General features: G+C 41.6%; 1 protein-coding gene across 4 annotated transcripts in view; it reads right to left on the bottom strand.

Annotated features, from left to right (window-relative positions):
• The window catches only part of LRFN2 (leucine rich repeat and fibronectin type III domain containing 2), a 399930-nt gene that overhangs the window by 114173 nt on the left and 258054 nt on the right, over positions 1-27703 (bottom strand). The window contains exon 1 of one of the 4 annotated variants that reach the window (XM_089529574.1): positions 11847-11900. The exons of the other annotated variants lie outside the window; for them this stretch is intronic. The gene's annotated coding sequence lies outside the window, so the exon portion shown is untranslated. Of the gene's footprint in view, positions 1-11846; positions 11901-27703 lie in introns of those variants that run through there. 4 annotated transcript variants of the gene reach the window in all.

The raw sequence follows: 27703 nt of genomic DNA, 5'->3' as shown, positions 1-27703 counted from the left end.
CTACGGCCAGCAAACACAGACGTTAACTGATAGGAGTGACTCAGCTTAGCAAGTGAATGTAAACACAAACCTTGCGAAAGCAGTCCTAGAAATCAAGCCGAGGTCAGGGTACCAGAAGTCACAACAATCCAAAAGCCAAGCCGAAGTCAGGATACCAGGAGACAGAGTGGTCAAAACAGTCCGAGGTCAAAACAGCCAAGAGATAACGAAGTCCGGTCCGAGGTCAAGGTAACAAAGAATCCAGATACTAGGAGGTAGTGCTAGCAGCAATCACGCCAAGGGATCATGCAATAAACTCTAGCAACCAGCATTAGTCTCTCTCCCACATAAGTAAGGGAAACTCTCCCTCGTGCCACCTGAGGCTGGTTGGCTAATTGCCTCTCGGCAATCCTCTGTGATCTGCGCCTGCAAGCACTCTCGGCCCTTCTCTCTTTGTAAGAAGGCACCTGCAGGCAAGCTTCGTCTCCAGAGTCACCACTAGGCTGTGGTACCATAGGAGGCCTCTGTTTGGCATTAGGACCTGGTTGAACCTCCTCCTCTGGGGCTGGAGGATCACAGCTGGGACCTGGCAGGGCAGGAACAGCACCTGGCGTTACCTCAATCAGCCCTTGCTCTGGAGGAGGCTCATCCTCCTCCTCATCCTCTGAGAGCTGATCTTGGCTGGCCATGACATTACAATCATGTCAAATGTGACTACCATGTAGCATCATGGTAGCATCACAATCCCTAATTGATTGGATGAATATATCCTTCTTATTAAGGTGAGTTTCAGATGCGCCAGTAGTACATGCTCAGCACGTACTAGGGTTACGAAAGGATGTCCTTTCCGGACACCTGAACCCTAGTACGTGCCGAGCACATACGAAATGGCAGTGCCTATTCTACATGGGAGCCACCATTCTGATGTAGCGGAAGCTTAGCGTCCACACATCATGGCGCGGAAATGACTCCGCAAGTGCGCCATTGGCACCTTGTGGCAACATTGCCACACCGCAAAAAGAACCCACTTTTTGCAGGTTCTTTTTGCTGTGCCAAGGAATTGTGTGGTTTGTCCGCTGCGGTTCCCTGGCGCAACAAACACCAGCGCCGGCAAACCGCCCTTTTGGGTGGTCTGTAAAGCACCTATGAAAGATGATGCCTGAAAGAAACAGGGCCAAAGCAATAGGAAACAAGGACAATAAATGAATGCAAGACCCTATACAATGTTATGGTGAAAGTGTTGCTATAGCACTTGGGTGGTTTCTTTAATCACTGTGTGCTCTTGGGCCATTCCTTTTCATTAATCCTGACTTATCTCACAGGATTGTGAGGAGGATATAGTGGGGAGAAGGAAGAAAGCCATGTAAACCATCTTGAGCTGCTTCAAGAAAAAGTGGGTTACAAATGTTAGCAATAATTAGTAATAATAAATAATGAACAGGGTTCCATAAAGACAAACAATGGCAGTTTACAGACTGCCCTTTTGGGGTGGCCTGTTCTCGCCCCTTCCCCCGATGGATTGGGGCCTCAGCTGCCACAGGGGCAACCTCTAAGGCCTCGATCTGCCGCTTTCCAGGCTGCGGGGAAGCGGCAAAAGGCCGCTTCCCCACAGCCTGGAAAGGGGTGTCCTTGGGGCTTCATGCCCCAAGGACACCTGACAGTGGCAGAGATGAAGAGAAAGGGGCTACTCAGCCCCTTTCTCATTTGTGTCACTGGCACAGCCATGTAAAGGCAATGCCCAGTGACACAAACCTGGAAGGAGCTCCATTTTGGAGCTCCTTCCGGCGCTGCGGAAAGCGCGGCACCAGGACATCACTTCCGCGCCGCTCCGTTTGGAGGCGGTGCGGTCGTAACATCCCAATGGCAGCACCCAGTAGAATGGGCACCACCATTTTGTACGTACTAGGTACATACTAGGGTTAGGGCGTCTGGAAAGGACGCCCTTTCCTAATCCTAGTACGTACGTAGTGCGTACTTTTTGTGCGTCTGGAACGCGCCAATTTCACAATTTAAGGAACTTATGGAAATGTTTCTCCTCTCCTTCCAACCAGCACTATTTCACACCACAAAATCAAAATGAACAAATATTCAACGTACCCTGAATCCCAATACATTTCTCTTAAAAGCTTCTACTTTCTATTTTAATGTAGAACTGGTATTGCACTGAAACCAATAGCAACTAATGACATTACAGAATCACTACGTGGAAAACCTACGTATTCAGTGAGGTTTCTGAGCCAACCTTCTCTGGAATCACTTCACCTACTGCAGGACTGGATATGGTAGGATCTCTAAGGAATTTAGTTCAAGGTGGATGCCACATTTGGAACAGTAGGCACTTTCAGAACGGTAGTCTCTTTCATTCTTCAGACTGAAACCGACACACATGACTTTCTGTGATCTCAACAAAGGCATTTAAAGTTGCAGACACCCACAAAATATCCACAAGAAGACTTATATTGTCAGACTGCTCTTTGCCCTTCACCATACGAAAGGTATGGATAGAGCACAATTTTTCTTAATGACATTTTAATCTCACTTGAAAAGGATCTAGGAGCATGAAATGCTACTCTTTCCCTTTCAGAGAAGAAACCCATTAGACTAAAATTTCATTTCTGAGACTAACCCCATTGGTCTTTTGCTTCTAAGACAGTTACATGGAGATATGATTCTTAGACATTCTCCAAGCAGTTGTGCTGTTTAGTATGAGAAAGCTAGCAGGAAGGGTTGGAATAACACTGCTGCCCTAGATTGGTCTCTTAAATTTAAACGGAATTTTAAAATAAGTGGAGAAAATAAACCTCATATAGCTTTTTATATAAAAAAAGAAATCCAAATCTTGTTTCACTTTACAGTTCCTGCTTCCCAGCTATTCACAAAATGATAGTGTTACTAGATACAAGTAGCCTGTTGCTATAGACTGCATTTAAATTTATATTGCAAACAACAAGCTCCATTACCTCAGCATTTGCTCACAGCATTCCTAATATTGTTGTTCTCCACACTTTATTATTTCTCTCACTCCTGTGTAAAATATATCCTTTCTTTTCCAAGTGCATGCCAGCTTACTTCTCATCTGCCCCCAACTTCATTTATCTTTGTTTAAGCAGCCTGGTGTTTAATGCTGCATAGCCATACACATTCACTCACTCTGTATCCTCTGTATTTGTCATTGGGTTTTTCTACAGTGTTTCTGTCCCTTCAAGTTCAGAACCTCGTCTCCTCTAGACTTGCCACAGTGTTGTCTCCTTATTAATTTCAAATGTCCTCCCAAGATGACAGTCAGTTTCATTATTTTCTATGCTGATTACTTAGGCCGCATCTATAATGCAGAATTAATTGACACTGCTGCAGCTCCTATGACTAAATGCTATGGAATTCTGAGATTTGTCATTTTGTGAGATATTTTGCCTTCTAAATAACAGAGAGAGGTCTGGTGCTACAACAAACTGCAAATCCCAGGATTCCATAGGAATGGAACCATGACAGTTAAAGCGGTATCAGACTACATTAATTAAGCAGTGTGGCAGCAACCTCAAAGGTCTTCATGGTTCCAGTCACTGGACAACCATGGATCTTGGCCAGACCCAAAAGCTGCTAACTCCAAACAGATTTTCTCCATCATGTTTTAGAGAGAAATAACTTGGGGATTTTATATATTAACTACTAAAATTTCAAGGTTTCATGAAGAACAGGATAGCCCCTAACCAGTATCAAACTTTTTGTGTGGTTGTTATTTTTAAATGTGCTGCACACATCCAAAAAGAACCAGAGTAATTAGTAATAAATTAATTACCCAGATGGAAAACAAATATTTTCTTCAAAATTCAGAAAATTAGCTTGCTTTATTTTAAGTCCAGTTTTGAGCTACTGTAAATTGGATTTTTCAGGTAAAGCAGCTTTTTTTGCAATTAAAGTATCCAGTTTAAGGAGGGAAAGGGGGGGAACTCGATGAAAGGAGTCCTTTCCTTTTATTTCAAACTCATTACACTTTGTAGGTTTTTGGAATCTTTATTCCTTGTTTCTGATATGATCTGTTGATTTATTCAATAAAATTTCTTTATTTGCTCTTTCGATATTCAAAGATGTAGCTAAATTTGTTTTAAGGCCAATTTTGAGTTAAATTGACTGCTGTACTACCTACTAGTGCTGCCATCTTAAGCAAGATAGGATTCATTTACTTCCCACAAATTCCTGCTGGAGCTCTAAACTCTCTCTCAGCTGCCTTTCTATCGCCTTATATTCCTGTCCTACAGTCAGGACTGTGGTTATGGAAGCCAGCAAGATTTTGTTATCCCCAAAAAAGTGAGTTTGTTTGCCTCAGTGCAATTAAGCTTGATTGACCTTAGGCAAGTCATACTCTCACAGCCTCAGAGGATGGCAATGGCAAACCCCCTCTGAAGAAATGTGCTAAGAAAACCCTGTGATAGGTTCTCCAGAAGTCAAAAATGACTTGAAGGCACACACAGCAATAGCACCACAATGAAAAGATCAGAAAGACTGATCTAAAGGAAAAGAATAGACATCCAAGCATATATACATTTCCATATGATAATCATAAAGCATCCCACCTCTGTGTACAGTGTCACTAATCAGCAGGTCACATTTCTGGATCATCTGTACTAGGCAGGTCATGGACAGCTATCCTTTAATGATTCCTTTTGGCATAGTAACCCTAAAAGAGAGGAGGGTACCTCTTTGCAGAGAGGTGTGTTTTAGGCCATGTGATGTCAACAGAGCATTGAATGTTCAGAAAAATTGTACAATCTTTTTGGGGAAGGGGTATAGAATGGTGTCAGACACCTTCTAAAACCATTGCCCATTAAATATTTTGCTTCTATTGATCCTTGCAGTTTGCTCACTATTACCCACTTAGTGCGTTCCATTCACCGATTCTCTGTCAAGATGACACTACCAGGTTCACTAGCTATATCTGGCAGAACTACAGGAAGCAGGAGGGAAACACATAACCATAGTATTGTCAGAGCTACTGATGGATGTCTCTCACATGAGAAAAACTGACACTTCCCCGTCCTCCTAAAACTATCTTGGAGTTTTAGCAATGTGCTAGTTCCCAAACTAGGAGAGTGAAGAGAATGAGAGAGTAAGACAGACAGACAGACAAAAATGTTGTTTCTATCATGCTATTGTTACCAATACAACAAAGAAAGTGAGGAGGAAGGGATTTGGTTTCAGGAATCAGTAGATTGAGAGCCAGCATTGTGCAGTGGTTTGAGATTGGACAGTGACCTTGGAGACCACTGTTTGAATCTCCTCTCTGTCATGGAAGCCCACAGGGAGACCTTGAGGAAGTCACACTCTCTCAGTCACAAAAGAGGTCAAAAGGCAAATCCCTTCTGAACAAATCTTCCCAAGAAAACCCTATGATAGGCTCACCTTGGGGTTGTCATAAATTGGAAATGACTTGAAAGCACACAACAACAACAAGGTAGGTGGAAAGAAGTGGGAGAATTAAATTTCTCCATCAGATTGGATTAAAGTCTAAAATGAAGAAGATTTTTTAGGTTTGTAAAGTTTTTTTTTTCAAGCCAGGGTGTCATAGTGGTTTGAGTGTTGGACCACAACTCTGGAAACCAGGGTTCAATTTCCAGCTCAGCCATGAAACGATTGAATGATTTTGGGCAAGTCGCATTCTCTCAGCCTCAGGGGAAGAGAATAGCAAAACTTCTCTGAACAAATCTTGCCAAAAAAACTCCATGATAGTGTCACAATGAATTTAATATGGCTTGAAGGCACACAGCAACAATGTTTTTCACATACTTAAGGTCAGTGGTGTTTGTTTTTCTGAGCTAGGAACAGACATTAAAATAACAATGTTGTTGTGTGTGCGTCCAGATTATTTTTGACTTATGGCAATGCTATAATAATTGGACATGTTTTGTTGTTTGTCCATTTTTCAGATAAGGGGAACTTCAGGCAAGCCAGACAATGAAGTGGAATGGTAGAATGAAGAAAATCCTTGAAAAGGATGGCAGAAGCTAGAAATATGCTCCAAGTTAAAATATGAGGAGTCCAGACAGGTAAATCTCCTCCTAACTCCTATGTTAAATTCACCAACTCCCCACACCCTCCAAAACACACAAAACCAATACAGGTCCAGCCCCTAAAAACAGACAATGAAGTCCTATGTCTATCCTTTATGATACCAGAAAATCATTTTCAAGTCTCAGTGGAAGTTCATAAAATCCCAAGAGACCTTTAAATCCACTGCCTTTCTAGTATGAAAGCAGAATTTCAAAAAGTCACCCAGTTTGCTCTCAAAGCCTCTGGGACATTAACAATTTAATCCAGTTTGCTCATGTACATGGTTTAAACTTGTTTAAAGTTAATTAATTTGTTAGATAGTTTAATGTGCTTTTGGACTGTAAATTATCTTTTGCTTTTGAGAACTGGGATTATACCCTGCCCTGCAAACTTGATGGGGTGCAGGAGAAAAGGTGTTCTGTAGCACTGGCTTTGTTCCTCTGCTAAACAGCAACAGCTTGTTTGGCCATCAGCCCTCTTTTTAGAATTGACCTTCTCTTGGTAATCACTAATCCCCTCACTTGCATACTTGCACTCGGAAAGGTAATCAGTCTTCCTGGAGAACTGCCAATGGACACATGTCACAGGGGCATGGGCCACTCACAGCTTACAGAATCATAGGCACGTTACAGACCGCCCATTTGGGGCGGGCTGTACCCACCCCTTTCCCTGGTGTATCGGGGCCTCAGCTGCTAGAACGGCAGCCGCTGAGGCCCCGATCCGCCGCTTTTCAGCCTGCGGGGAAGCGGCAAAACGCCGCTTCCTCGCAGCCTGAAAGGGGGTGTCCTTGGGGCTTGGGGGGAGGAGGAGAAAGGGGTCACTTGGCCCCTTTCTCCCTTGCTTCGCTGGGCGCAGCCGTCTGAAGGCTGCGCCCAGTGACACAAAGCGGCGCCGCAAACCAGGAAGGAGCTCCGAAATGGAGCTCCTTCCTGGTCCACGGAAAGGGCGCACTAAACGCCCTGGTGCGGACCGACGACATCACGTCCGCGCCGCTCCGTATAGAGGCGGCGCGGTCGTGACGTTGTCATGGCGGCCCCCATGTGGAAGGGGAGCCGCCATTTTGTACGGACTCAGTCTGTACTAGGGTTAGGGGGGTGCGGAAGCACCGCACCTTCCTAACCCTAGTACGGACTGACTCCGTACTTTCATGGCGGTGTGTAACCCGCCATAGAATTGTAGAATTGTAGCATTGCAAGGGCCATCCAGTCCAACCCCCTGCCATGCACGAACTCTCAATCAAAGCATCCCCGACAGATGGCCATCCAGCCTCTGTTTGAAGACCTATAAGGAGGAGACTCTACTACACTCTGAGGGAATATGTTCCACTGTCAAACAGCCCTTACTGTCAAGAAGTTCCTCCTAATGTTGAGGTGGAATCTCTTTTCCTGTAGCTTGCATCCATTGCTCTGGGTATTAGTCTCTGGAGCAGCAGAAAACAAGCTAGCTCCCTCCTCAATATGACATCCCTTCAAGTATTTAAACAGGGCTATCATATGACCTCTTAACTTTCTCTTCTCCAGGCTAAACATCCCCAGTTCCCTAAGGTGTTCCTCATAGGGCATGGTTTCCAGACCCTTCACCATTTTGGTCACGCTCCTTCGGACACGCTCTAGTTTCACAATATCCTTTTTAAATTGTGGTGCCCAGAACTGGACACAATATTCCAGGTGGGGCCTGACCAGAGCAGAACAGAGTGGCACTATTACTTCTCTTGATCTAGACACTATACTTCTATTGATGCAGCCTAAAATCACATTGACCTTGTTAGCTGCCGCATTGCACTGTTGACTCATGTTCAATTTGTGCTCTGCTTGGACTCCGAGATCCATTCCACTTGTAGCCAGGTGCCCCCCATCCCTTATCTGTTCATTTCATTTTTCTGCCCTAAGTGCAGTACCTTACATTTCTCCGTATTGAAGTTAATTTTGTTAGCTTTGGCCCAGCTTTCTAATCTATTAAGGTCATTCTGAATTTTGATCCTGTCCTCTGAAGTATTAGCTAATCCTCCTAATTTGGTGTCATCTGCAAATTTGATAAGTATGCCCCCAATTCTGTCATCCAAGTCATTGATAAAGTTGTTGAATAGCACTGGCCCCAGGACTGAGCCCTGTGAGACCCCACTGGTCACTTCTCTCCAGGATGAAAAGGAGCCATTGTGGAGCACACTTTGGGTTCAGCCGGTCAACCAATTACAAATCCATGTAACAGTTACATCATCTAACCCACATTTCACTAGCTTGTTTGCAAGAATGTAATGGGAAACCTTGTCAAAGACCTTACTGAAATCAAGATATACTATATCCACAGCATTACCTTCATCTAACAAGCTGGTAATTTTATCAAAAAAAAGAGATCAGGTTTGTCTGGCATGACTTCTTTCTCTGAAACTCATGTTAACTTTTTGTGATTATGGCATTGCTTTCTAGATGTTCACAGACTCTCTGTTTAATGATCTGCTCTAGAATCTTTCCTGGTATTGGTGTCAGACTAACTGGATGATAATTGTTGGGATCCTTTTTTCCCCCTTTTGAAGATGGGGAAAACATTTGCCTTCCTCCAGTCTCCTGGGACTTCTGTTCTCCAGGAGTTCTCAAAGATTATTGCCAATGGCTCTGATATTACATTTGCCAGTTCTTTTAATACCCTTGGATCTAGTTCATCTCGTCCTGGAGATTTATATTCATTTAGATCAACAAGATATTCCTGTACTATCTCTTTACTTATTCTGTGCTGAATTTCCCCTGTTCTGTTCTCTGCTCCATTATCCTCAGGTTGAGCACCCTTTTCCTTTTCCGAGAAGACTGAGGCAAAGGAGGTATTGAGTAATTCTGCCTTTTCTCTGTCCCCTGTTAGCTAGCATTTTGCCATCTTCTCCACGTAGTGGCCCTACTATTTCCTTCTTCTTCCTTTTGCTGCAGACATATCCAAAAAGCCCTTTTTATTGTTTTTAACCTCTCTAGCAAGCCCGAGTTCATTCTGCGCTTTAGCTTTTCTGACATTACCACTACACATACCTGCTATTTCTTTGAATACCTTTTTCGTGATCCTCCCCCTTTTCCATTTCTTATACATGTTCCGTTTAAAACTTAGCTCAGTTGAAAGTTCCTTAGTCATCCATCCTGGTTTCTTGAGACACCTCCCATTTTTCTTCCTCAATGGAACTGTTTGAAATTGTGCCTTCAGTATCTCCCCCTTGAGAAACTCCCATCCATCTTGAACTCCCTTCTCTTTTAGTATTCCTGACGATGCGATCACCCCCAGTATTTCTCTAAATTTACTAAAATCCACTCTCCTAAAATCTAGAATGCATGTCTGACTATGTCTGGCTTCTTTTTTCCATCGTATAACAAACTCCAGGAGAACACGATCACTCCCACCTAAGGATCCCACCACTTGCACTCCATTAACTATGTCATCCCTGTTGGTTAGGATCAGATCCAAATAGCTAATCCCCTTGTTGCTTCTTCCACCTTTTGGACAATGAATTTTCTCCAAGGCAAGTGAGGAATTTGCTAGACCTTCAAGATTTGGCTGAGGTTGTCTTCCAGCAAATATCAGGATAGTTGAAGTCACCCATCACTACTACATCTCTCCTTTCTGAGTGTGTGGTCATCTGTTCTAGAAAGACATCATCCAATTCCTCCATCTGACTTGGGGGTCTGTAGTAGACTCCCACAATAACATCTCTGTTGTTTCCCTCCCCTTTAATTTTTATCCAGATGCTCTCCACCTGGTTTCCAGGATTGCTGTCCTGGATCTCTTCACTGTAAATGTTTGGCCTGTTTGTCTTGAAAAGGTTATACACCTGTATTTCTACATTTCAATCATGAGACTCATCCCACCAAGTTTCAGTGATGCCTATTGCATTATATTTCCTTTGTTGTACTAGGAGTTCAAGTTCATCTTGCTTATTTCCCATGCTCTGTGCATTAGTGTAGAAACATTTTAGACCATGGGTCCTGTCTACTTGTTGGCTGTGCAAGTTTTTTTGCCTCCCACTTTTGGGTCCTTGCACTGTTTGTCTTGTTCGCTCTATGACAGTTTGACTATTTTCTCCAGCCCTTTTGCCTTCCAGCATACTGTCTCCCTCCCACATATAACTAAGTTTAAAGCCTTCCTGATCAAATTTTTGAGACTATTGGCAAAAATGTGTTTTCCAAAAGGTGTAAGATGCAACCCATTCCTTACCAGAAGTCCCTCCTCATGGAACCTCAGACCATGATCCAAAAATACAAATCATTCTTGGTGACACCATCTGTGGAGCCAGTTATTCACCTCTGCTATTTTCCTCTCCCTTCCTGGACCATGTCCTTCGACTGGGAGAAGAGATGAGATGACAACCTGTGCATCCATCTCTTTCAACTTCCTACTCAAAGCCTCATAATCCCTTATGATATTCTGAAGGCTGTGCCTTGCAGTATCATTGGTTCCCACATGAACCAAAAGAAAGGGGTAATGGTCAGTAAGCTTGACAAGTCTTGTCAGCCTCTCTGTCACATCACAGATCTTTGCCCCAGGGAGACAACACACCTCCCGAGACATCTTGTCAGGACCACAAACCACTGCTTCAGTACCCCTCAGCAAGGAGTCCCCCACGACCACCACACACCTCCTCCAAGGCTTAGCAGTGGATATTCCCTTTGGTGGTACTCCCAGGGTCCCCTGCTCCATCCCCAAAGTCTGTTCATGCTGCTCTTTCTCATCATCCTTGATAACAGAGAAGTAGTCAAATCAATCCTGCAGCTGCAAGCTCACAGAACATTCCCTGTTTTCCCTACTTCTGTGTGTGACTTTCCTCCAACTATCTACTTCTGTTGTGTGTGAAGTGACCTCCTCCTCCCCAGCAACTTCCTCTGTGTGTTTCCCGTCCAGGACCGTCTGGTCCGTTCTGGTCAGGAAAACCTCTTGCTGCCTATGAGGCTGAAGTGTAGCTACCTGGGCCTCCAGCTGCTGTACTTTCTCTTCTAAGAGGGCTGCCAACTTGCACTTTGTGCAGGTGAAGTTCCCCACATCCGTGGGCAAGAAGACAAACATCCCACAAGTGTTGCAGGTAACTGCAACAGGTGCCTCAGTGTCCATACTGAGAAATCTTAAGGAGGCACTGAATAAGGCTGTTGGTTTCCCCTGTTAAACACCAGTGTAAAGAACCCCTGTGGGCCTGGCCTTTTCCCCCCATCTCTGTTAGCGAGCTCAATTAACTGGGACTCTAGTTAGGTACAGAGCTCCTGGCTACTAACTCCTTCCACAGGCAAGTCTCTGACTCACTTCCTCTGAGCAAGTCCCCACAAGCTCTTTAAGGGAGTAGTGAACAGTAAAGTGTAAAATTGAAGGAGATGTCCTCCAGGTTACCTTCTCCTCTGTACACCAAACCCTTCTTGACTATAAAAAAATAAAAATGAATGTGAAAAGAAAAACTTGTGTGCCATACCAGCAGTTCTGTAGAATGAGTCTTCTATCTCCTCCTCCTCCCAGTGACCAAAAGAAATGGCTCACACTTTTAAAATTTTAAGCTCTTACCCAAGCAAAGTGGACACAGAAAAACCAGGCTCCTCTTTTGCAAGCGATCAGCAAATGTCCCCCAAAATGTTGGATGATTTATGACTCCATGTTTTATGAGCCTGGCAAAAGATCAGCATACCTGAATAGCTGTGTATAAGATAAACTAAACAACCCCTAAAGTGGCAATACAGTGTAAATGTTTGGGAGGCTGAAAAGTATATTTTATTCTGTTTCAGATACTGTATTACAAGAAAAGAGGTTCCAACTAAGCACTTGGAAGGGCTTTCTGGTGCTAAGAGCTGTGGGATAAGGGAATAGCCTACCTCAGAAGGTGATGAACTCTCCATTGGGCGTTTTTAAGCAGAAGTGAAATGACCAACTCTCAGGGGTGCTTGGCAGAGTGTAGTACTAGATGGACTTTAGTGTTCCTTCCAACTCCATGGTTTTATGATTCCATTAGTAAACTACATAGAAGAAAACTAGAAATTAGAGGATGTTGTAGAGAGCCCTCGCTGGCACTGTGAAGTTTCTTCTAGCCAGCTCAGTAGTTCTTTGGAGGAAGACTTCCACGTGATAGTTTTCTTTAAGCCCACTCATTGTTAAAATAACACTCAGCTAGAATTTACACTGTATTATTCCATATCCTGCCTCATTTGCCATTTGGCAAGCCCGACAGGAACAAGTAGGATGGGATCTTTCACCTTGCTGCACACACCCCTTGCTTGTATAGATCCGTTGTGCCCACTCACCAAATTGTCTTCTGGGGGATGTTATTCATTTGCTCCCTTTTCTGGGTTGAATTCTGAAGCCTATATTAATCTCTAATGAAGTGGGAGGGTGTTGTTTTTTTTTACTATGTTAAAAATAAAACTGTAAATGCACCAGAAAAGCCACTCAGTTGCTTGTTTGAAAATCATTGATACACAACCCTGCTTCTTTCCAATTATGAATATATTACAGTCATTTCCCTGTCTGTGGATTCTCCCTCAATACTTCCCCAAACAAGTGAAAACCTTCCTCCATTAACGACAAGTTTAACAATAGAAATAGCAAGGAAGAAATGTTTCTGAGAATAACAGCATTTCAAAATAGCACTGAAAATGAGTTCATGTAAACTACAAGCCCTAAGCAAATTCAATACCTTAATGGTTTGGCTAGACATCCTTCTCCTATGGTAATAATTTTATAACTTCTCAGCTGCCTAAAGGAAGTTCTTAGTAGCCACAGCATGCAACAGAGATTTCAAGTATGTTCACAATTCTCCCATCCGTGATATACACATAAAGTGTCTCAATACTAGAGTTGCCTGTTCACAGTCATACCCTGAGGTTTTTGGGCCCAAACCTGAGGCCTAGGAACAGACCCAGTGATGTCAGTGTTACACTTTAAATACTGAGCTGGACATCTGTAAAAGCTCATCAAAACTGGAGAATTTGCACTTCCATGGATAGAACTGACACAAAGTGGAGAGTAAGAGTCAGGCCCTGAAATGTGGTGATCCTATGAAGACATCAGAATAACCTTTTGAGAAAATGATGACAGCAGTGAAACTTCACATTATGGGGTTTATTTATTCATTCATTTATTTGCAAAAGCAACATTTGCACTAAAATTGTGGGGCTTCTGTAAAAGTAATCACATCAGTTTTTGTGCAGAAAACTATGGGCCCAAACAGACAGGCCAAAATAAAGCCGTTTCGGGTCACTTTGGAACTGTGCTGTTTAAATGACGCATGTGTCCTAAGAGGTCAGAACTCGTGCCAAAGCCACACTCCAGTCCTAAGGCCTCTTAAGATGCATGTGTCATTTAAACAGCAAGTGACCCAACAAGTGACCCAAAGCAGCTTTATTCTGGCCTGTCTGTTTGGGCCCTATATTACTCTGCAAACTACAGTTATATCTGACGTTTTGTGTGCAAAAAATTGCTTTGCATGAAACCTGTTTTTTTGAGCAAAACCCTTTAGTCTTCTGCTACAAAATTTTGACCAAAAAAAAAAAAATTACCTGAAGTGGGAAAATATTTTTTTAAATGCACATAAAATCTTGCCTAGTTGTGAGGAACTTATTATCAAGGAAGAATGAGAAAAGAAATTATTCACATTTCTATTAGGCAATGAAGATGAATGATGATTTAGAAATCTGTTAGACAAACAGAACTTTAGATAAGGGCACAGGTGTGAAGCCCAGGTATAAACAAGATCCTCCTCTCAACCTTCCCAGTTCCCACTTGAACTCAGATTGGTCAGCATAAGAGGATCCAAAGTGCCGCTGAGGATGATCTGCTGGGAGGGATAAGCCTAAACGTGTAACTAGCCGAAGATGAAATCTACAAGGATAGTGTTGGCACCAATGGGACTTGAAATGGGTGCTGAGAGAGAGTAGAGAAATCTCTTTTCTGTATTTTCATACAATATATTGCCCCCACTGATGAAGCACAAAGGAATGTCATTCTAGCAGACCTCAGGCAGGCATCTATGGGGAAATGTTCTTCTTCAAGTAACAAAGTTCCAAGTCATGTAGGACTTTCAATGTCATCACAAGCACCTTGATCTGAGACTGAAAATGTACTGGCAGCAGGTACAATTTCTTTCAGAACAGTGTTATATGCTCTCTATATGGGCTCTAGTAATCAAACCAACTGCTGCATTTTGTACTAGCTGTAGCATCTTAGGGGCTGTGCAAACTGGCCATTAAGGCCGGCCTGGGGGCAGTCAGGGCATGGTGTCCATACAATGCACTCTCTGACTCCACATGATGCTGCATGCCAATCCACATGGCGCGCATCATCGCAGCACTCATCTGGTGTTGCGTTTACATGACGCAGCCCCAAAGGAGTGCCTTAAAGACATGTCGTCACGGCTATTGCGTCCTTTCCAGGGAGCAAGAAGGAGCTGCTTTTTGTGGCTCCTTTTTGCACCCTGGAAAGGCCAGATCAGGGCCGCAACGTGAGGTTGCTGCAGCCACGATCCGGTGCAGTTGGAGGTGTCTGCAGGCTGCCCTTTAGGGGCAGTCTGCAGAGTCTCTAAATCATCTTCAAGGGAAGCCCCACATATAGCAAATTACAGTGGTATAATCAGAAGATTACTAATGTGTAGTTGATTTACTGTTGTAGTGGAAGCAGCACCTGGTGCCAAATCTCTAAAAGGATAGGGTCCACTACTGGTAGACCCCCTGCACTGCTTGGAGCAATTGTGACAGAAATGGCAATAAAGTGAGGAGGGGATATGTCATCCTCATGGCAGCATATCCATGAGCTGTTCCTTGTTGATATTTGGGTGATGAATCTTGCCTGTGATTCCGGTCCGATGGCAAATGGATGAAGACGTCGGTTATCTCTCCACCACAGGATCAGAGTGAAGCTCCAAACACAAGCTTTCGGCTTGCTTGGAAGAATGTCTGGAGAAACAGCTGCTAGATCAAAGAAACACTCTCCAGCAGTTCACTCCTAAGAGGGCTTTTTTTATACTTTGTTTCAAATAACACGAACTAATCACCTATATAAAATCACTTACCAACCGACACACCACACTATCCCACAATCCCACAAACAGCGTTTTTGCTTATATACAGAGTTACCATGAGGCAACCACTTAGCCCAGCCTCTTCCTATACAAGTTGCTATGCACCATAGACACCAATCCCTCTTCTGACTGATGACATAGCATATTTACATTTAGCCCAGCTCAGTTGACCTTGAGCATCCAGCTGCTGCTCTGGACTCCAGTTGTAGCCAATTTAGGCTTCTGCAACCATTGCCACATCTGAACAATTTCACCTTCAATACCTTAACACTCCTGCCCTGGTCCCTCCAGGTTTTCCATCCTGCATTAACACAGTCTTCTGTAAAAGTGACAGGCAGTTGCTTCAAACTGAGTTCCAGGGATAGAGGAGGCCAAAGTTTGCATTTGTGTTCATGAACCATTTTGGCAATTGGTTCATCAGTGCATTTGCGGACCAGCCATGGAAATGAATGTAACTTCTCACTTCTTGCTTGGACTTTCATGTAAGAGGTATGCTGATTTGTGAGTGATACTTGCCCTGGGGGAGCAGAGAAGGAGGGATGAATAGAGAGAGAAATATTTGTGGAAATACTTTTTTATATGAGATAATGGATAGTTTATATTGGCCCGGTACAGAAGGGCACGTTGCAGTGATATTCGGACTTGATAGGGCTGGGCATCCAGACGTGCCCAGCTCTAGTGATGTCACAGGTGCATGTGCCCACCCATCCACACAGTGGGAGCCACAGCTGCGCAGCTGTGGCACTGCATACAGATACTTGTCAGCAGAAGCAGCATCATAGGTCTGCAACCCTTATGACGGCACAAAGAAGGAGCCACCTAGAGCAGCTCCTTTTTCAGTGTGCATCTGTGCAGCCACATGTGGATGCTGCTGCACACCTATGCAGCAAAGAGGGATAGTGTTTCACCACCCATGTGTACTGGGCCATAGTTCCTAGTTTTTAAACTTGCAGGGAGCATTTCTTCTTTGAGAAAAACCTTAGTTAATTGTCATAAGTAATGAAACCAAAGCTGTGTATGTGTGTGTGGTTTGTGGACCTTTCATCTTTTTACACACACACACACACACACAAAACAATTGTGCTTTTCTGGCAGGAAATTTAAGCTTGGCAGCATTGAGATGAGGTCACTCCATCAGTGTGAGGAAAGGAAGTGTGCACTCACCCATGTTCTTCACACCACCACAAGAGCTAATCTGAGTACTCGTTGTCACAGCATGAAGGGTACAGATGTATGCATGAAATGTTCAATTTCAACACTGTGTGATGATTACATACTGCCTGGGTCTCTTCTTGTGTGCCTTCAAGCCAGCCCTTACTTGCAGTGATCTTGTCATAGAGTTTTGGAAGATTTATTCAGAAGAGGTTTATCATTGCTTTCCTTTGAATATAACCCAAAAGACTTGGTACTCTTTTGTGGTTCACCATCCAAGTGCTAACCAGGCCTGACCCTGCTTAGCTATCAAGATCAGGCAGGATGTGGTGTATTTTAGGTACTTAGGCCTGTTACAGACTGCCAAAATAAAGCTGCTTCAGTTCTCTTTGGAGGTATGCTGTTTAAATGATGCATGCGTCCTAAGAATCTGGAAGCTGCACCAAAGCTGCACTGCGGTGCTTAGGAATGGAGTGTGGCTTTGGCGCGACCTCCGGACTCTTAGGACCCATGCATCATTTAAATAGCATACCTCCAAAGAGACCCGAAGCAGCTTTATTTTGGCAGTCTGTAACAGGCCTTAGACTAGTTCCTTTCTCTCTTTGTCCCGATATGTAAGAAACTAGGTAACACCGATGGAAAAGTGAATTATGTTGGGTTTCCAGTTGCTCTGTTTTTGTTTATTGTTTTGTTTGTTTTACAGCTTATTGTCTCTGTGTCCATATCAGAATCAAACAAATAAAATAGGGCGCTACAATACTATTTGATTTACAGTTCACTACAATTCACTACTATATTCACTATAAAGTTTATTCTCCAGAAAGAAAGGAAGAAAAAGCCTCCTGCTTTTCCTTTTGAAATGCTTCTATTGGCAGCAATGGGGGCAGCAAACACGAAAAGTAGGAGCCATAGAAATGCCTTGGCAGGCAGATGAGGTTATGTATTGCTGATTCCAGTGGATCAGACAGGAGAGTATCTCAAAGGTTAATCAGAGACAATGGTTCAAACTAATCTCCACTATAGAAAATCCTTCAGCTGTCCCAATTTGTCAGGGACCATCTTGCTTAATTTCACTTTTTCATCCACTTTTAAAATGTCCCAGTTTCATTTTCCTCCACCCACTTTCTCCTGTTGTCATTAGCTTTCTTCAGTTGCTGCAAACTGAGATCAAAGTGCAAAAGTAATTTGTATTTAATTAATCCAATGGAGAGGAGAGGAAGAAATCATGCCCTTCCCAGTAGGTACACGTAAAAGCAAACTGCTTCAGCCTCTCCTAGCTTGTTGTGATCTTCTTTGTTAATAACTTTTGCCATCTTGACCATACTCTGATGTTGCTTGGCCACAAGTGTCCCCACTTTCATCTGTGAAATGTTGAAAGATAATGGTATAATAGTCACTTCCAAAATGGATATAACACTAGTGGGAATCACCTATATTTTTCATACAGATGTCTTAGTGTGAGAAGTAGATAAGAAAATTCTTAGTGGTAGTTATAGATAAGAACATTCAGTCATAGAGATTATTCCATGCACCACACATATCAATTGTTGTATTTTGCCTTATATGCAATCCCTACTGAAATAAGCAGTAAAATTGGGGAGTACAACAGTGATAACTGTACTAATGAAGTAGAAATGGAAGGGCAAACAGTTTGCTAGGAAGAAATGCCAACAGAGGCAGCGAGACAAGCAAGTGGGTGGGGACAGTTATTCTTGGAGGCCTGCTGTTGATGCCTATTTTCAAACTGTGAGTGGACAAAAGCAGAAAATCCATCTGTTCTAGGAGTAAAAGTAAGAAGTGTTGCCAAAGTTTGCTCCTCCCCCATCCTCCAAATCATTTTTCCTTTTATATTGTATATTTGAAATTCTAAGCCAGTAATCTGTATTTCTAATTTCTGTAAGAAACTTTGGATATTTTTTCCACTGAAGAGCAGGGCATAAATATTTTAAATAAAACAAGATGGTGGTTTGCAAAGGGATCTTGTAGCACTTTTGAGACTAACTGAAAGAAAGAAGCTGGTAGCATGAGCTTTCATAGACTTGAGCCTACTGAGGAAGTAGGTTCACGTCTACAAATGCTCCTGCTATGTTTTGAATTCTACAAAAATGGTGATGTTAGAGCTAGCAACTTTAGCACATGTATATTCAGTTGCTGCTGGTCTGCATGTTTCTCTAAGAGTTTAGGCTTAGCAATGTATTCATATTATTTCCATTTTACTGGTCTTAGGTCTACTCTGCACTTCAGAAATAACATAGTTTCACACCACTTTTAATTGCCATGGTCAAAGCTATGGAATCTTGGGATTTGTAGGCTGCTGCAGTATAAGAGCTCTCTGACAGAGAAGGCTAAACATCTCATTAAAAAACAAATCCCAGAATTTCATAGCCTTGAGCATGACAGCATTAATTTTGTAGTGCAGTTTAGATTCTAGCCACATCTTATCTCTTCCTGTATCAGTCTTAAATTAATTTAACCTTGCCTGTCCCACATTTTGTAGTCTGAAGGGTTCTCCCCTCCCTCTTCCATGTTTGAAGAACACATCTTACAGAGGCTTTTACCATGAGATATTATGAAATCTTTAGTATTTGTAATTACATACCAAAGTCATTTGATATTCAACACCAAAATGAAATGCCATTCAATGTCAACCAGGCAATACGATTTCTGATATCTATATGTGGGTATAAAAGCTGAACAATGAGGAAAGCTGATAGGAAGAAAATCAACTCATTTGAAATGTGGTGCTATACATGTGGTACTGTATCTTAGAAGTGAAATCCTATGCTGTAGCATAAACTGCTAAAAAGAAAATGCATAGAGCAAATCATTCTCCCTAGAAGCCAAGATGACTAAACTGAGTCTGTCATCATTTGGACATATCATAAGACTACATGACTCTTTGGAAAAGATGATAAAATGGGAGGCAGTGGGAAGGGGGAGAGAGACAGTATAGGTGGATCAGCTCAAGCAATGAAGCCATGGTCCTGAATTTACAATCCTAAGCAGGTCTTGGGCATCTCTCATTCATAGGGTTTTCATATCAGCATTGAGTTGATAGCAAAAAGCAACAGCAAACAATCAATTAAATCTACTTAGTATATATTTTAAAAGAAGACTAAGCCTGCTTTATTTCTCTGTGGGACTTAACTACTTTTGTGAATACTAATTACTCTCATATTCCCCAACAGATGGCAGTGGAAGACTTTGCACCATGGAAACTTGTGATTAAGATCACAGGAAGATCCATGCTGGAACAGAGCAAGGCCTGTTCAGTTCAGTATTTCTGTTTCCACTGTGGCCAATCAAATAACTATTGATAGGAGATGAAACAGCTCCTCCTGGCATCTGTGGAAGCAAGAGCCTCTTGCCATTGGACAACCACTCTGCTTGCAAATATGGATTTAATAATCAACTCATTAATATTACAAGTGAGTATGGGAATTCCTCTCCTTCTTCAACTACACCACAGTGAAGAAAGCAGTCCCTACTGTATGATTTCTTCATTGACACCCACTGATGTTAATGAAATGATAGATATTAGGTTGTATCCCATGCTAATCACACAAGTAAATTTCCCACCTCTTCTCACTATAATCTTTTTACCTCCTGAGAGAGGGGGAATATTCTGAGGGCTGGGATATTATGGTATGTGCAATTGAGAAGAGCTGTTATAAAATCGGAAAACAACCTCCAAATGGGTAGATTCCCTCCCTTTAGCTTGCTTGGGATGGGGAGGTTAGATGCAGCTTTTGGAAGATGAAAGGAAGTCAAGAAATTCCTAGAACCTGTCCTATAATAAAACCAAATCTTTAAGTATTATCAGAGCTACTCACAGTCTGTAGTGGCTCATATATGCATGTCAGGACCATGTGACACACTTGGCCTAGAAATGACATGGATGTGGCCACTAGGTGGAACTGGAGTTCACTATAGCTCAAGTGGCAGGTATGCATGAGTTAGCATTTGGAAGCTGTGCATCATGGGACATCTGATGCAACATGCAAGTAGGTGAAGTCAGTCAAGGGGTGCATCATGGGATAGTGTATGATGCAACATGCACTGGGGATGAAACCAGCAGGATTTCATTGGTGGCATGGCTATCACATGACTTCACAAAAGACCACCTATAAAAGGGAGAAGGTGGCTATCTCCATTGTTGGGTTGTTGTGGTCGGACACTGGTGAAGCACTTTGTTTGTATGTAGAGCTGTGAGTATCCAAGACGGCTGTTTGGTACTCTGTGCTATCTTGTATATAGTTTGGAACAAGTGAATTAAAGCCCTCTTGTTTTGAGTGAGAGCCTTGCTGTCCAGCAGTGTTATTTCTGCAAGCCGGGAGCTCAAGGCTGAATCCTGCATGGGAGGAATTTTTCCTTGTCAGCCTGAAGCCTTTGCAGACGTCTCTGCAAGAGCCTTTTCATGGTGTCCTGCCTGCGTGGATCAACTCTGCACATGGTCATAGTGGACACAGCACATCTCTCTATGCCCCAACAATGCATCCCTACTGGAATGCTGGAGTTTATTAGTATCTTGCACAGGGACTCAGGAGCTGTGGTACTTTTGATATTATGGTAGGAAACACCAGGCAAGAGCATCTGTGCAGAATGGGAGGTGGCAGGGTGACTCCAAATCAGAGATATTGGAGCCCCTTGATTTGAGCATAAGATGCTGGGATACCCTTTCCAGGGTCATGCATAAGAATCAAAATTATAGGATCTAAAATATAACTTAGTTCAATAGCTTTTCATATGTATTTTTCTTTACAAAAAAAAGATATACCCTGTACTTCCTATCACACTATTCTTCTGCAATTGATATCTTACTATTCCGACAATATGATTCCTATTTTACTATGTCCACGAGAGTTTATGGATTATGTAAAGTACATAAAATGATAATATTATGCATAAACAATTTTTAAAAAGTGGAACAGCAGGATGATAAAATAATATCCATAGCAAAAAAAAAAAAAAAAAAAATCATCCTCACTAGGGGAATTTAAAATGATCTTTGCTTAAAATTTTAAAAAGTGGTGTGTGCATGTGTATATGTGTGTGTGTATTTTTTTTTTTTTTTAAAGACATAAGGAGTACCAGTCAAGCTTCTCTGGGAAGATCACTGCTTAGGGAGATTGCCACTTCTAATAGCTTTAAAATTTTAAAAGTAAAAATAATTTAAGGAACCTTAGAATATGTTAAACAGATTAATAATATACAGATATTAAGTATATGTTGAATATAATAAAATAGGTTTTAAAAGCTATAATAGATTAAACCACATCTACGGGAATAAATCAATTAGGTCTGAAATGCTTTCATTTAAAGCCATGACTGACATCCTGTTCAATAATTGCAATGCCATAAGCCTGCTTATTCTAATTCGTGTTTTTGTTAGTTCCACAATCAAATGACCTCCATCCTATCTTTGAAGTCTTGCAGCCCTCAACATAACTTCAAAATTGCTGGAGAGTGGGGCAATGAACAATGATGCACACAATCCTGTCCTAGTTGGGGGCACACTGAAATAGATAGGTTCTGATAGGACTGGCCCAGGGGGCTCTGAAAATGTCTATCTCAGCACCCCCTCTGACCAGGAGGCTGGGCACATTATTGCTCATCACCCTGCTCTCCAGGACCTTGGAAATGGCTGTGAAGCTACTGGCCCTGCTCAGACCTCTAAGGGAAGGCCATTTCACAGTCTTCAGGTGCCACAGCCACGAAGGCCCTCTCCCATATCTTTCCTCCTATATTGGCCCATGACAATTTATCATAAATCATCAGGTGCCTACCTGATGATTTCACCACCAGACAGAATTGTGTATGTCAGTGGATGGGAGAGGCAAGCCACATCATTCATGTCTCATTAACAATTGATTTATAGAAGTTATATTCCAACCACTAGCATGTCAGTAAATTGTACTCCTGACCCAGAAATTCTTGGTGTGCTAATTATGAACAATAGGTGCTGGTGATCTGGTTTAAACATGCTTATGGGGATATGCTGTGAAACTCTACACATGTACATTTTCCCCTTTACTTTTTGCATGCCTAATGTCACATTAAAACTTGATCCAAATAAAACATTCATGGAACCAAATACAGAACTAACAACTCTTTGGCATGTAAATCCCCAAGATGCTACTGGTGGGAACAAAAACTGTTGAAACTGGCTGAGCAAACATTCTCTGAAGATGCCAGCCACAGATGCTGGCGAAACATCAGGAAGAAACTCTGCTAGAACATGGACACATAGCCCGAAAAACCCACAAAAAACTATGTTGAAACTGGGTTGTTGATGTGGATCAGCATCTCCTTTATGACTCACTAGAAAAGGTGCACCAAAGTATTAATCTTTTTCTTAAAATTTAGGAACCTTCAGCACTACTTACAAAGGTTAACAAGAGTTCAGAGCAAATGGTTCATGAGATAAACTCTCAAATTTTCTTTCTGGTTTGATCATCCTGCAAAAATAATAGTTCTGTTCTGGTGTGTATGTACACACACACGTACATTTTTTTTATCTTCACAGCCAATTTTTGGGAAAATTACTTTTTTTGGACTACAACTCCCACAATTTGAACTGCATGATACAATTTACATTAGAATGTGATAAAAGAAGGGGGGGGGGCGACTTTCCCAAACTGTTTCCACAGAAAGGTAAAGCACTAGTAGCTAGTGGTTTCCCTGCCAGTGGTGCAACAAATCCATTCTAGGTTTAATCTAAACTTTATAAAGAATGATCCAAAGTGCTGAACCTATTTTGGAGAGCAGGATTAAGCTTTTTGGATAGCTCATATAATTTCATTTTAAATCTACACCAGATTCACTAGCTCAGTAACATGGAAGCCACCTTGAAGTAAAGTTTCTCTAGACAAAGCTTCAGTTCATTCAGCCGCTTTTGTAAGCATTCCCGAGTCTTCACCTTCATTAAAGGAAGGCAAAAGAAGGCTCTATACTTTCATCTGTATAATGTCAGCAGGTTGCCTGAAACTCTTCCCCTCAAGATAAAATATATGGCAATGGTTTGGGCTTGTTGCAGCTTGCAAGCCTTCACATAATGGAGGTGGGATTTATGCTCCAACATGTCCCCTTGTGCTTATCTATGGCACACATGAGATTAATCACAGGGTACAGTGCTAGAAAGAACAGCAAAAGTATCTTGCTAAACCTCTCTCGTTTGTCAGAGTAGCTAATATGTTGTCTTACAATCTTCCGTCTTTGTGACTTTGCTTATTCCTCAGTTGGATAGGGATGGGAACATCCAGGAGTTCTCTGAATATCAAGTTCTTTCCAACCTGAACACATTTTTTTTAATTTTAGATCTTTAAAAATGAACTGAAACAACATTTTCCCATCACCTATATTCAACAGGTACAGCAGTTCTGAATGCCTTCATGCAACAGAAATCTTAAAGATGAGGTGCTTCTCAGAAAAAGAAGGGGCAACCTTGAATGAGCACTAATATAGTTGAAGATACATAGATTCAAAGTCAAGCATGCAAGAGTAAAGCACAGAAAGCCCTAGGCCTGGATAATTGAATTTTTCAGTTTCAGTTTCTCCCTCAACTTTTTCATTCTCCATTTCAAATTTGAAGAAAATTGTGATTTAGGAGACATCACTTTCGATTTAAAGTATTTTTTAAAATTAGATTTCTTGTATAAACACTTACATCTACATGCAACTGTCAGGAATGCATTTGATTTAATGATTTTCTGCCAGAATTTGTTTTGAGTTGTTTTAAATAGAGATGGGATTGATAGTTGATATGGTTGATACTGATAGTTTAAACTGTGAGGTTGTGCTGTAAGGGTTAATGAGTCTCTCAAAAGCAAAAAAAGGCTTTAGAGAAAAAACAGCTGCTTGGAATTTATGTAGGAGGGTTCTATCTTGGCAGAGGAGAGAGGCTTGAGTTTTAGGAGGAAAACAAAAGAAAAACAGAGCTAATGACCAGTTTTAATAATAGGTTTAATAATTTAATAAATGATAGATTTAGTTTTATTTTTTTTTAGTTATTGATTAATATAGGTTAAATACATGTGATGATGTGATGATGATATTAAATACGTGATATCAATCCCAAGTATTATATAACATATATAGAGGGCAGATGTTGTTTTCATGTTGTTTAGTCTAGTGCTGGTGGGAAGGCGTAGATTCACACACATCATGTTAATTGCCAGATTTTCTGGACAGTAGCTATTACATCATGTTAATAGATAAAACATGGGAACTGGGAGCCAATCACTGTGTTACACAATTTTATGGGGAGGGATTTTGCTATGTTTTATAAAAGTGTTGCAATGCCTTTCATCTTCAGACTTGTCAAAAAAGTCAAGGACCTGTCTACTAAGATATTTTTTCCTACAATAGAGCAATTCTTCGATTTAAAAAGTCTAGAATTTGTCTTTTTGTTATGAAAGAGGGATGTTAGACATGCTGTACCTGGATAGATGCCTCAGCCACAACTGGGCATATATATATATATATATATATATATATATATGTGCCAATGGTGGCTGGGGCCATCATTGTGGAGGTAGAGGTTTTAATTGGACAAGAAGTTAGAAAGAATCTTCACAACAGAGAAACACTAAGCAATAACATGTCAGAACAAAATACCCACATAGCACCACTATGCTCATTATGATAACAGAGCTCATCTGTGGATGCACTGGATTCATATGAATAATATACTAATTATGTTGATTGCAGAAATTGAAAACAAAAGCATTAAGATGCAATGGGTGTAGCTTCTTGAGCTCTTGTAGTATCTTTTCAATGTGACCCTCACGGTGAGGGCCTCACCTATAATAAATTGAAGTGTGCTGAAATAAACCTTTCACTCAAATATGTTTATCCTTAAAGGCAAAAAGGGTGAAGAATATGGAAGAGATGTGCATATCTATGGCCTCTAACCAGAAGTGCATTTTCCTGCCCCATGATTTTTTTTAATAGGGTCATGAAAAATTTAGCCCTTTAAAGTTGAAAAATTCAGCTGTTATGAAAAATTCAGTCTCACCTTCAAGGAGGGAAAATGCAGGAAACTGGTAACTGCAGCAAATGCCTTAAAAGCTTAAACCAAACCTAGAAAGTGGTTTAAAAATAAGTTTTGAAATTGTATTTATTTAAATCAGTCATAGTCAGTAAAAGTCACAACTTGTACAGGCAAGGTTTCCATTTTTTGAAATTTGATGTGGAGAGCATATTTTTCTTATTCATGTGGCTTGCTCAGAACTCATTTCACAAAAATAATCTAGCGTTCTTTCAGGACCTTCAGATATTGTAGAATTGCAATTACTAACAGCCCCACTTATATAAGCAATGCTGAGGACCAGTGGAAGTTGCATTCCAATATCTAGAGGGTCACACATTGTTGTGGATGATGGGTTCAGCCAGGAATTTTCTCCTGAAATCCCAGGCTTGACAGAGTGAAGTAGGCAAGAGGACCCAGGATATTGCTGATAATTCAAAATTTATTTAAGCTGGCAGTTTCCAAAAGGAAATAGTATTCCAAAGATTTTGGGACCTCGTTCTGAGGAAGATGGCAGGTTTTAAAGGTATTCAAATACAGAAGCTTCTTCCATACATTCTATTGGTTGTTTCAAAGTTTAAACATATAATCAGAGCGAAGATACATGAATACATTAAAATATGCTTAAGGCACATTTGGTTACATTCTTTCCTCTTATCACCTATGTGTTAATTTGCCCCTCTTCCCCTGCCAGGGATGCTGCTCTTTTTATCTCTGATATATTATGGGTGTTTAGAAGAGACCAAGAACCAAATGAAGCCTTTGGTAGAGCAAAAGGTCATTTCACTCCCCAAACATTCCTGCATCCTTGATGGGCCCTAATCTCCATTCCCTTTCCTGTATACAGTCAGAGCAAATGCTTTTGTTAATAGCTTCTAAAATGGCTGTTCACATTCTATATTTGTCTATAGATTTCGAAGCTATTCACTGATTACTGAAATATCTCCATCTCAACATCACCTGCTGTCCATCACAATGCTTCATCAGCATTCCATGGACGTTATCAAATGTAGGTCCTATGTGCTTCCATCCCAAAAATGGTTAAGGTGGTGGCATCCAAGAAAAGCAAGGCCATTTGCTATTGGTTATCACACACAGAGCACAACAAGAGGTTAAAAGCACATTAAAGTGGGTCCAATGCAGATTTGGCTATCAAAAGGAGACAAAAAAATCCCCATTGACAGCGTAGAAATACCTTTTCTGAGCATGCTCAAAACTGTCATTTCCACAAGTGCACACGCACACATGCTCAAGGGAGGGGAGGGGAGGGGATATGGGAGGAATCCTCTTTGCCACAGAAGCCCCAAAATGTGTTATCCCTTCACAAACTCCAAAACCACACACACACACACACAGGGTCCATAAGCCTGACTGATTCCATGCCCTCCTTTTCCAGGTCCAAAATGGAGCTTCTTTAAGCGGCGCCTCTATGACGTCGCGAGGTGCCAGGGGCAGACTCGTGACATCATAGACACCGCGACACGTGCGGATGCACAGCGTCCGATACGTAAATATGGCGGCGGCCGTGTGGAACGGCCGCCGCCATATTGTACGTACAGAATACGTACTAGGGTTAGGGGGGTGCGGAAGCACTGCCCCTTCCTAACCCTAGTACGTATTCATTACGTACTAAATGGCGGTCTGTAACCCGCCCTAGTTTCTATTTACTTCACAAGTGTTATTTGTTGGTTTGTTTGTATGTTTCTAGAGAAACGCTCTCCCCATTAATTGAGTTGACACTCCTCTGTGTACTTTAAATATGTCAAGACACAATAAAGGAGAGCAAAAGACATTGAGTGACATTTGTTGACATTTTCCACAAAGGCAAAACAAGTTAACAATTGTAACTGAATGTTAAAAGGTCTGAAAGTTAATGTTCTTTCTCATCAGTGTGGCCCTGGGCATGGATGACTGAATGCAACTTGAGAATACATTTCCTAACAGGTATCCTTAGACTCTGTCAGAAAGAATCGAAAACTTTGTTTCATTTATTTGCTTAAATATAAAAGAAAAATAGAGTGGAAACAAAAGGCCTTCTTCCTTATTCCTATTAATTCGACACAACATCAGCTCCAAGGAGGAAGAAATACTGGTATTTGTTTATCATCATCATCATCATCATCATCATCATCAATTTATATAGCACCATTAATGTACATAGTTTTTAAGTCTGTTTAAAAGATAAAATAGAGTGAAATCTCATTTCCTCCCCATCTGTATTATGGATACTGCTATCCATTATGATTGCCCTGAGAAATCCCATCTGTTTCACTGGCATGCATGGGCAGGTTAGCTGAAAATAAAGATAGAACCCTTTCAGAATTGATGTAGACATCTCAGCAAATAGCAAAGGTTTATATTGGTGCTAGTGGTGCAGAATTTCAAGTGGACCATTTACTTGTGGTCACTGTTGGCTGATGGTTTCCATATAAGTGGGGAAGTGAATCCATGCTGGAGGTTCTTCTAAACTTTAAAGGATT

The sequence above is a fragment of the Sceloporus occidentalis genome, unplaced genomic scaffold, assembly GCF_023333645.1.
Source record: "Sceloporus occidentalis isolate IW3139 unplaced genomic scaffold, rSceOcc1.0.p SCAF_6, whole genome shotgun sequence".
NCBI lineage: Eukaryota > Metazoa > Chordata > Lepidosauria > Squamata > Phrynosomatidae > Sceloporus > Sceloporus occidentalis.
This window is presented reverse-complemented; position numbering and strand designations above follow the sequence as displayed.